The sequence below is a fragment of the Sorex araneus genome, chromosome 2, assembly GCF_027595985.1.
Source record: "Sorex araneus isolate mSorAra2 chromosome 2, mSorAra2.pri, whole genome shotgun sequence".
NCBI classification, from domain to species: Eukaryota; Metazoa; Chordata; class Mammalia; order Eulipotyphla; family Soricidae; genus Sorex; species Sorex araneus.
In genome coordinates, this window is record NC_073303.1 from 351,460,336 (window position 1) to 351,472,443 (window position 12,108).

Consider the following 12,108-nt stretch of genomic DNA (forward strand, 5'->3'; position numbering starts at 1 on the left):
GCCTGAGGTAGTACCACCTTTTTACATCATACCATTCTCAGAACATCTATTAACTGTTACCAAAGTAGATTCATACGACTGACCACCTGTTGCAGTCTCTAATCTCCTCTGATCTACCTGCAGAGGTATCTCTCATATCACTGTATCACTGTCATCCTATTGTTCATCGATTTACTTGAGCGGGCACCAGTAACGTCTCTGTTCGTACCAGCCCTGAGATTTTAGCAGCCTCTCTTTGTCTTTTCCAATGATTGGAGGCTCTTTGAGGGTTAGGGGAATGATACCTGTTATTCTTACTGTTTTTGGCATGTCGAATACGCCATGGGGAGCTTGCAACCTCTGCTGTGCAGGATCTCACACATAACCTTCTTTAATTCACATATCTGGATATCCTCTATTACTATTAAGTATATGTCATTTTTATGTTTCTATTTTCTTTTGCTTGGGTCCAAATTAATGACACGCAGAGGTCACTCCTGGCTCTGCACTCAGGGATCACTCTTGGGGGCTCTTGGGAAACCACAGGGAAGGCAGAGATTGAATCAGGTTGATGAAGTCTAAGGCAAATGCCCTATCACTATCCTATCTCTCCAGCCCCCAACTACTTCTTGTCTAATTTTCTTAGAAAGCACAATGATTGCTTCCAACAGAACACTATTTAATTGAACAAAGGCATACTTTTCTTCTTCCTGGTGGTAGAATTCACAAATTAGTTATAAAGCCAATAAATAATACCTTTTGTTTATGTGTTAATTCTGCATCATCCCAGAGCACCTCAACATGCTTAAAGAAAGTAAAAATGAATAAAAGTTTCCTTTAAAATGTCCTAAGATAGTTGTAGCAAAAATGTCTCTTCTTCAGTTTATAACTCATTGGCCTAAATTCCCACCAAACAGACAAATAACAAAACTACACAAGGAAGAAAATAGGTGGAGAAACAGGGCAATGTCCACAACTTAAATTAATGAACTATTATTCATAAGGTATTTTTTTTATTCTCACAACAGTCTAGACTTTAGATAGAATTATGTTGTGTTGTTTTAGTTCACACTCAGTATCAGGGGAATACTTCTGATTCTATACACAGGGGTCACTCTTGGCAGTGCTCATGAAGTACCGGGGACAAAAGTGGGATCAACTGCATTGGCAGAAAGTATCTTAATCCCTGTATGAATTCCAGATTCATATCCAATATCCACATATCCAATATCCATATCCATATCCAATATCCAGATTCCCTGGATAAAACTCTTGTCTCCATCTTATAAATAGAATGACAGAATCTCAGAGTAGTTTTCTCGCTGTATAACTACTAGTACAGTAGTTATCTCACTGGACCAGAGTATTGGACCTGAGATTTGAACACAAACCAATGGAAAGTCAGACTGATATTCTTTCTTAATGGATCAGGGAGAAGGAATTGTCTTTAAATTTATTTTTTAATCTTAAAAATTATGGTGAAATTCTCAATAGTATAGATGACAGTGTTCATTTTGAATGAATACTTCCTTAGATTATTAAATTGGTTAAAATTGAAGACATTTCAAAACTTACTTCTTCCCAAATAATGTTTTGGAGTATATAACTTACAAGATCAACACTGAGCTACACTGGACGTTTTTATTTGGATACATCTGTGAGCCCACCAAGGAGACACCACGAGTAAAGCTCACCTCCCATCCCGGAGCTAAAAAAATTTATGGACAAGAAGTCATCATTGAAATGACTAGTGGCAGACATGTCTAAAGAATACTTTCAGGATTTGATCCCTTTATGAATCTTGTCACAGATGAACGTGTGGAGTTGGCAACAAGTGGGCAACAGAATAATATTGGAATGGTGATAATAGGAGGAAATAGTATCATCGTGTTAGAAGCCTTGGAACGAGTATAGTCAGAGGTTGTTTAGAAGTCAAGTGTTTTCATGTGTTCCTGTTGTTGCATCTTTTTACTAATATAAAATTGGATAGTGTACATTTTCATGAATGTTTTTGTTAAATAAAATTTTGTAAGAGTCAAAAAAAATTATGGTGAAGACGCAAGTACCCATAATGGGCTTCACAAAGACCCAGACAACACAACAACACATCTTTGAAGCAGAGTCCTGAAGGAAAGGTGAAAGGTTGACAGCCAAGCCCTACCTACTTCTGTTCTGTGTGTGGCAGCAGGCAGTGAGTAGGGCAGTGAGTAGGGCAGGACCTATGAGTAACTTCATAAAACCATTCTGAAGAGCAGGAATGGCCACACACGTGAGAAATGAACAAGAACTGCACAATGTAATCCACAAGGCCAAAGTGTCTGTTTTAGCATATGTCATTCCTCTTATAGGCCAGTAATGGCTTTGATACCCTGCTGGGGAGGCGCCTTCAGTTTGGGGTACCTTATTAAGAATCGACAGACCCCGGAGAATTCATAGAGGAGCAGAGAGATGATTACAGGGGCTGGAGGGGTTGATTTATGAGGCAAGATGGAAAGACTGGTGCTGTTACCATTTGGATAAATGATAGCTAAGGGAGGCATAATGATATCTATAAATATTTGTAGGGCGGAAGCCGTGAGAAGAGAAGGGATTCGTGTGCTACTGATGGAATACAATGCCCTCTGTTCTCCTTTGCTGAACTGCCAGGTAAAACTTTCTGACAGAGTGTCATCAGAACTGCAGAACATTCAGCCACGGTTTGTGTGTGTGAGTGTGTGAGTGTGTGTGTGTGTGTGTGTGTGTGTGTGTGGTGGGAGGTAGAGGGGTTAGAAGGAAGAGAGAAAGCAATGCCCAGGATCACCTAAAACCAAACTCTGGGGAATAATGGCAAGATGCACTAAAGTACATCTTCCATTTCCCTAGGAAATAAATCAAAGGGGCGCTCAGAAACTGTCAGCATCTTCTAGTCCAGGGCTTTATCTTCCCCACCCTTATAGCCCACCAGTCCCTTTCATGCTGTTCTGATTTTTTTCAGTGATTTTTTTTTATTCAGAGTTTTCTTTGGTCAGGCCAGATAGAGAGCGTATAGAGGTATTAGACTTGCATATAACTGATTCTGTTTTGTCCCTGACACTACACATGATGCCCTGAGGACCACCAGAAGTGGTCTATGAGCACAGAGGCACAAGTAAGTCCTGAACACCACTGGTTCTGCTGTCTCAAAAGCAAGCAAACAAACAAAACAACCCAGCAAACTTTGCATTGACCTTGAAACACCCTACCTACCACAACCACTACCAGCCACTATTTAATCAATCTACTTCTAAAATTTCAAAGTGCAAACTAGGGACCAGGTAGTGAGCTAAGGATGCACAGGCAAGAAGACTACCACCATCTACAAGCTGTTGGAAAACTGGAAGTCCAGACAATCAAACTCCTGATTCACTTCAGTGTAATGAGTGTGAGAAGGGTACAGCTCTTCTCTGGGAGGAAAGAGAGAAAGCACCTCATCTAAATGGGGGCATGGCTTTGCAATTCCTCAAGTATGACACTGTTAAAATTCATGTATTCCATGAAAATAGCAATGTTTGAGACGTGCATCACCCTTTGATATTCTGGAAAACAGGTTTATCAGAGAATCGCACATCCCCTGTGATGTAAATAGGGTATCTGAACTACTCTATCTCCATGAACTTGAAAATAACTCCTTCGTTTACTTTTGATAAAGTCATAGACCTAGCCTCTCATACTTGCACCTGCTAAAATGCACACGTGGACCCTCTAAAATGTATTCTTTGTCTAAAGAATTGCTAAGAATAGAAATCATCCTCCTAAAGTCAGCTAGATTCATTTCTTCTAAACTGATGGACTGAGATTTTTCCTTTCAAAAACATCCTCAACTGTAAAATCACCTGGCCTGTCCCTGGTCTACTCCTCATTTCCCCTCCCCTAGCAAAGTCACCCTCGTAGGCATCTTGACCTTCATATCTGAAATGCTCTTCTTATTGCATAACCTGAATACAGGGTTCCCTCCTTCGTTTGTTATTTATCTATGGCAAAGTTATCCTGAAGAGTGAGCTGCCCTGGAGGGAAGAGAAAGGGACTGCTTATGAGGAGGACCCCCTGAGCATCGCCAGTGTAACCCCCCCCAAAAAAAAAACAAAAAGAAAGAAAAAGAAAGAAAGAAAACTCCATAAATAATCAGCAGACAAATGCTTCCAAGTCACCTGCGATAAGCAATTAATCGTAGTAATAGCACTGTCCTAGTAGCACTGTCATCCTGTTGTTCATCAATTTGCTTGAGTGGGCACCAGTAACGTCACCATTGTGAGACTTGTTGTTATTGTTTTTGGCATATCGACTACGCCACAGATAGCTTGTCAGGCTCTGCTGTGCAGGTGGGACACTCTCCGTAGCTTGCTGGGCTTTCGGAAAGGGATGGAAGAATCGAACCCAGGTCAGCTGCATGCAAGACAAACCCCCTACCCGCTGTGCTATTGCTCCATTAGCCGGCACGATTCTACTGTCTGCTGGACTGAGCCTCATTGGTTAGGATCTGAGGTCATGCCTTCAGAATTCCAACCTGTCTTAGGTTGGCCCACTGTGGTTTGAGCTTCACAGAATTCTCACATAAGCAAAACAGAAACCCACAGTAAGAGACCAGAGAGCAGAACCCACACTAAATTCTCAAACGAGGTGGGTTGAATTTTGTACTTCAGAGCTGGTGTGTGGTCGGATTTGTGTCTGGACTCACAATGCTCACCCTGAGCACTGGGTCTAGCTGGTGAAGTTGGCCCTGCTGTGAAGCCTTGTCCCAGCCCACTGCAGTGACACTTGTGGCAGCTGCCTTTAGTATGGACGATTGGCTAAAAGGGATAAAAACAGATTTCCCAAACCAACTGTATTCAATGCAACATATTTTTCATATGTTTAATGGAACAGAAATTTTTATTTTAACCGACATTTATAGGCATTACTAGAGTTCTGCAGAGGGAGCAGAAACCTGGTGGGGAGAGATAGCAGGTATAGGAATCATATTATTTTTATCATAAGATTAAGGCACTCTGTGTTTTCCTCCCCCAAGGCTTCTTTCTCCTCCTCCCAACCTAGAAAAAACAAGAGATTATAGATGGAGGCTCCTGCTGTACAAAGCCTCAGCTCCGTTAACCCTTCTTCCACTGCAATTCGGGCACCAGAGATCCCATTATTTAATGCTAATGTATTGTTTTTCCGCTGCCTGGCTCTGAGAGATCCAGATTCTTGGCGCCACTGACTCAAGCATCAGCCAAAGCAATAAAGAGGAGACAATTCTTCATTATCATCCCTGGAAGCTACTCACGGACAATGAGGGGACTGTGATTTGGGTTTGTTTGTGTTGCTGTATCTACTCGGAAACCATGTCCTGAAGTTGTGATTTTAATGGCAGTCGTCTTTATCTACTCTAACCATTCTCTTGCCCAGCTGGATTTTAAGGCTGTAACTTTCCTGAGATGGGTAGATCAAATTTCGGAAAGAATATTGGCCTTAAACAAGTATGTGGTGCTTCCAGAAGCCCTGGTAACCAATACACACCCCACAGCTGTCACCATGTAAAGCTCATCCATTGGCCCAGCTTTACAGACACATAGTTAAACCTCATAAGAGATCAATAAGCTTCAAAAATCCATGGTCACACAGGTTTATCGCTGAAAACTTTGGGATACCCTAGGGAAGGGGCTAGGATGAGACCCTTACCTGCTGAAACCCCAGCACCTGCAACTATGCAAATGATCCAACTACATTGCCACACAACTCAGCTCTTTAGAGATGCCAAAGTGCCCCAAATTCCAGGTACACTGGTATTCAGGCAGAGAAATCTGGAATCTTCTTGGTTGGCAGCCTTCCTTCGAACCCCTGGACTTCTGGAAGCCCTGTTAGCCACACCCAGATCCCATTACTATTGCCATATATTCTGAAGTTTCTGGAGTGTGTGGTCACTTTAGCTCCAAATTCTACAATGCTGACACTCCAGTAGGACCACACCAAATTAGATGGCAAAGTACCACAGAATCCAGCTAATCTTGGTAAACAAAAACATTAACACAAAAGCCTCGACAAACAATAACAGCTTAGTAAGCCCCCAAACAAGGACTTTCTGGCCCCAAGGTGAGATAGACAATTTTCACAAATTTTCTTTTACTGATTTTTTTTTTATAATTCCATTAGCTATTTAGTTTTAGCAAGCAATATCACTGTCACTGTCACTGTCATCCCGTTGCTCATCGATTTGTTCAAGTGGGCACCAGTAATGTCTCTCATTGTGAGACTTATTGTTACTGTTTTTGGCATATCGAATACACCACAGGTAGCTTGCCAGGCTCTACCGTGCGGGCTCGATACTCTCGGTAGCTTGCCGGGCTCTCCAAGAGGGGCAGAGGAATCGAACACGGGTTGGCTGCATGAAAGGCGAAGGCCCTACCGCTGTGCCATCGCTCCAGCCCTATATTTCTTTTTTTAAAGAAAAGAGCGGGATTGGGGGCAGGGGAGTTGGGAAAATGGGGACAACGGTAGAGGGAAGCCACACTGTTGGCGGGATTTGTGTTGAAATATTTATTTCTGGCAACAAATGTATCCTGAACAACTATATACACCACTGTGTTTAAATAAGGGGGAAAAATGGGGCAGAGCTTATCCTTTGTTCCCTCTTTCCTTATCATTCTTCCCTTAATACTTAATTTTGAAAACCTTTTATTTGTTGGCTCCACTTTTTCTGTCTCATCCCAACTGCTACTCTTCTTCAAAAACACACACACATACACATACACACATATGTGTAAATATATATACATATGTATGTTTATAACTAGATTATGTATATATATTCTGGCTAGAAATCAGGATTCTAATGTTCTCTGTAACTTTAAGAAGCTGTGTAAATGTGGCTAAATCAATCAACAAGTCTTATCTCCTGTGGAAGTGGCATTTCCAGCTCCTCCATAGATTATGAAAATAAAATTCCACATGCAACCTCTATGTCCTTTGCCTGTAGCTCGATAAGTAAGTCGGGCACTGAATGGGAACCTTTATTTCAAAATAGAAACAAAGCCCAGTTAAAACAATGCAAAGTAGCATCCAAGTTTCTGATGGTAGAATCATGTTTTGTAAATTGCATAATCCAGTTCGGGCCCCAAAGTTTGATTTCTAAATAGTGTTTACCATTTGCACAGCATCGTTTGCTGAGCTTCTGTACAGCTGGCCAAATACACTTAGCTGACCACTCTTCTGAACATTGTGGATAAATGAAAACTGGGGATCAAAGGAGATATGGACCAGTATTAGAAGAGCCAAGGGCAATCCCATGGTAGTTGTCTTATGCTTGTAACAAATCCAGATAAACTCTCCCTGTGGCAAGGTGAACAAGGAAGCTTGTAGAATTAGGTTGGCACAGAAGTCCAGAGTCTACCCCGGCCTCCCAATTCTGTTCTCTATCATAGCTTACTCTTTGTACGTGCATTTCACTCAGGATTTAGAGTCACAAAACACTCTACCTGGCTCCAAAACTGCAGTTAAAACAGTCTAAGTTCTTCTCTAGCTTGGCTCTGATGCTGAAAACCATACCTCTTGGAACTCCCGTGCGGATCACAGATGCTGAGCAGGTGAGCTTTAAAAAATGGGGTTCCATCTGAATAATCTGTCAGGCTATAGTCAACAAAAAGCTATTTCTGACTCCAGCCGGAATGAGTGATTACTTTGATAACAAATTAAAACAAGCCTGGAAATTGGAAATTACCAGAATTAAGCTATCTCGAGTGAATGACTGAGCTCCCCCCTTTAGTACATTTTCTTCTATATTAGCCATAAACATGAGCTCTTCATTAATAGAAATTGGTTCATTGCTACTAGCCACAAGGGGAATCTGTCAGATGTGTGGCACTAACTTCCAACCTGATCAAGAAGACAACTTGTTCTTAACATGAGTACTTTCCTGGGAACTTAAAAATTCTTTATATCCCTTTGGTTTCTTGCATATGAAGCCAATTGTAATGTTCAACTTTAAAGTGTTCGAATATTTTCTCTGTATGGGATGTTTATGGCACCAAATAATTTCTGGATGATTACTGTTTTTAATAACTCTCTAATTACCACATGAATCAGAAATGTCCTTTTGGCGTATAGAAGGTACCAAGGGACAGAGGTAAGAAACAGAAATTCCTGTTGCAAACCACTTTCATGAAACTTCTGAGCTCCCATTTAGGAGATGCAGAAGTATAGCTAAATGGAGAGTTAAATTCTCTCTAAAGAGAAGACCCATATCTGTGCTTTTCAAAACACTCAGAATAAAATGGATGCCCTTTGACCTCCCAAATTCCTGCATATCTGGAACAGATAATGGAAGTATACTCTTTTGTGCTTTAGACAGAGAAAGTATCATTTGGTGACAATTGTATTTAAACATTTTCTATTATCACTTTGTTGTCTGATTCTGTAACTATATGTGATGGCCTTGCATAACCCTTAATCAAAGAGGTTAATATTCCAAAGAAACCATGATTTTTTTTTTACATTTTTCCTCTTCTTCTTTAGCTTTACTTCATCAGATGGCCCTTGTCATTTATTTTGCCAGCAAATATTGTCTAAATCACAATGGCCATCTTCCCTGCTACCATATATTCCCTGTCCACGTCCCTGAGGTGGTTTGCCTGGATAGGTAAAATGTGTAATAATGAGTATCTCTGTAAAGCTGTGCCTAATTCATTCCAAGAGCAAAAATATGTCAGTGAGTATATGTGCATCTATGTATATGTATTTGTTTGTCTAAAGAAATAATGAAAAATAGTGAGGGCTTTCCAGAGTATTGAATGTTATACCAGTTAAATTACACTGATATTTTTTGTGTTTGATGAGATGGTAATTTTACAGCTTCTCTTTCATACTGAGTTTGATCGACAGGCCCTTCTTTAATGTACAAATAATCTTTATGACCCTTGTAAGCAGGTCTGATGATACTCAGCTGAGTAATGTACCAGAACTGAAATTTCCATCTACTGGATGTTTTGCACAGGGATTTTGATGAAGTCACTGTCACCTGCTATTAACTTAATATCAAGTCTTAATCGGGTCCCTTTCTCACTATCTCCACACTGTTGGGATCCAAATTAATTACTAAGTAAAAAATTCTGCAACATAAATCCTCATTTCCTAGGAAAGGAAAAAAAATCGTTTAACTTTCATTGCAAACTCAGAGAGCAGTCTGTGAAAGAAGATTCCTTTTCAAGACATAGCTCAGAAATGTGCCTCAGAGAGATATCTCTCTGGACTTAGTTACTAAAATACTAAATTACAGAAACCCAAAACTGAGAGGCCGCTAAGTGTGGTCACTCGACCTCATACCCTTCATCCTCAGCAATGGAAAACAAATTATCTAATGCTTCTTTTCAGCAGGTCTGACTTTAGGGGAGAGACTCTCCAAACAATAATAGTGAGTTTTGTTGAAATATTGTATGCAATCAAAGTGAAAGTAAAGTGAAATTTATTAGTTACACAGGCGGGGGGGGGGGTTAGGGTGGGGGGGTAGGGGCGTGGGGGGGTTGGGGTGTGAGGGGGCGGGGTGGAGCTATACTGGGATTCTTGGTGGTGGAATATGAGCACTGGTGAAGGGATGGGTATTCGAGCATTGTATAACTGAGATTTAAACCTGAAAACTTTGTAACTTTCCACATGGTGACTCAATAAAAAAAAAAAAGAAAAGAAATGTGCCTCAGAGAAGAGACTGTGGGTCCCTAAAAAGTGGGACTCACACTTTGTGCTCAAGCCTTATCCTTTTCTTTCTCAGCATCCATACATTCTTAAGTCTCCAGACTCCTTACTTAGCCTTCTGTGGTAAAGAGTGGACGGGTACAATAAAATGCTACTTAAAATAATCTATTCATGAATAGCACTGTAGCACTGTCTGTAGCACACTGTCTTCCCGTTGTTAATCCATTTGCTAGAGTGGGCACCAGTAACATCTCCATTGTGAGACTTGTTACTGTTTTTGGCATATCGAATACTCGAGGGGTAGCTTGCCAGGCTCTGCCATTCGGGCGGGATACTCTCGGAAGCCTTCTGTGCTCTCCGAGAGGAAAGGAAGACTCGAACCCAGGTAGGCCATGTGCAAGGCAAAAGCTCTACTCACTGTGCTATCGCAAAATATCAGATGTGGGATGAGATAAGATAAATATCTTCTAATACTAATGCTCTGCAAACTGTGGTTAAATAATGAAAAACTAATATTTGGAAAACCTGTTTCATAAGTTTTAATATCACCTAAAATTCCACTATTAGAAACAAGTGAGTTGTTAGTTGCAATCATTATTTTTATTTTTTTTTTTTTGGTCACACCCAGCGATGCTCAGGGGTTACTCCTGGCTTTGCACTCAGGAATTACTCCTGGCGGTGCTTGGGGGACCATATGGGATGCTGGGGATCGAACCCGGGTCGCCCGCGTGCAAGGCAAACGCCCTACCTGCTGTGCTATCGCTCCGGCCCAAAGTTGCAATCATTTTTTTTTTTACAGCAAGGAAGGGAGAATAGAATAGAGATAAATTACTAATATTCAGTCCTACATAATTTAATATGAATTTGATTATATAAAGTTGGTAATGAAGACAGATGTTTGAGGTGCACTCAAGAAAACAAATACTAATGGGAAAACATAATAGTTGAGAAGCTAATAGAAAGGTTTTCCAAAAGGCTTACTAGAACAATGACAATAATATGGACTAAATCATATTTTGTTGGATTGTGTTATTATGTACTTGATTTTTTATTGAAATGTAACATATAACATTATGTAAGTTTAAGTCTGTTGACTTGCTACATCTAAATATAGGAATATGCTTATGTCCATAGTCTTAGCTAACACCTCTATTGTTACATCATACATAATTATTATTTCTAAGTTTTGGTGAAAATTCTTAAGGTCTATTCTCTTTGTGATTGTGAAATACATAATAAAGCACTGTATGATATAATCACTATGTTACATATTAGATATTCAAAGTTTATCCACCTTTAAATTATAAGACTATTCTTTTGACAAAAATTGACCTCACTCTTGATTCTTTTTTGCAAGAATAAAAACAAGATAGTTTTAAAAAGGGAGTAAGTATGTTCGGATATATTTAGTTATGCAAAGAGATAATTATTAAAATTCCAATACTACTTATAAACCACAATAATAAGTACAACTGTTTAGTTTCCTTATGAGATGAAAACAAAAATGGATTTATGCTTTTCATCATTTCTTCTACTACAGAAATCTTTAGACTCGATATAATCTGAAATGTAAGGTCCTAACAGACCTGCTTCACTGTTTTTGTGCTTCGTACCTCACTATACCCCCCCTCAAATCTTATTGAGGCACAAAGATGGACAATGCTGCTCATAAATGGTTCATTCATACAGTGCCATAACTCTACACCCAATAGTAGAGTGTCTCCTTCCCCCTACCAGAGACCCCTCAACTCAACTTTCTATTGCTCCTCTCAGTTAACACAGTTCTGTAGGCCAATTTTCAGGTTTTATTGTGTTGGACCATCTGTTATTATCTTTCTAAGTGTCTTCATATCTCACTGATAAAACTCCCATATCTACATGAGAGAAACAATTCTGCTCTTTGTCCTTCTCTGGCTGACTTCATTCAGCGTAACGTCAGCTAGGTCCTTCTTTATAGTAGTAAATAGCATGATTTCATATGTTTTTGTAGCTGAGTAGAATTCCTTTGTGTGTACTCATATCACAACTTCTTAATCAGCTCATCTGTTCTTGGACACTTGACTTGTTTCCAGGAGTTGTCTGGGCTTCATTTTTGAGAATTCTAATTGCTTACGCCAAGCTCTTTTTTTAAATTTTTACCCAGCTTTGTAGAGTAGATGTACCAGCTCGGGCAAAGCACAAACAGTGCCTAGAATAAGGTATATCAGCACCTTTGGTCAACAAGAGAGTCCTGGGATTCTGGGTGTTTGAACTCAGTTCTCCCTCACCACAAGTGGTATAACCCTGTAAAAATACTTAACCTTCAGGATTTTCTTTAAAACGTTGAGGTCACATTCTATAGTTTCCAGCCAACATCCAAACTTCCCCATTCTTTTCCCTTCTTCAAAATTGCTTCCCTCACTTCCTACTAGATTTTTCTTAACGAATCATTGTCACACAATTCACCATATTAGA

At 40.0% G+C, this 12,108-nt stretch overlaps 1 pseudogene; it reads left to right on the forward strand.

Annotated features, from left to right (window-relative positions):
- The first annotated feature begins 799 nt into the window (after nt 1–799).
- Nucleotides 800–1,893, forward strand: LOC129402466 (small nuclear ribonucleoprotein G-like; annotated as a pseudogene).
- The last annotated feature ends 10,215 nt before the right edge of the window (nt 1,894–12,108 follow it).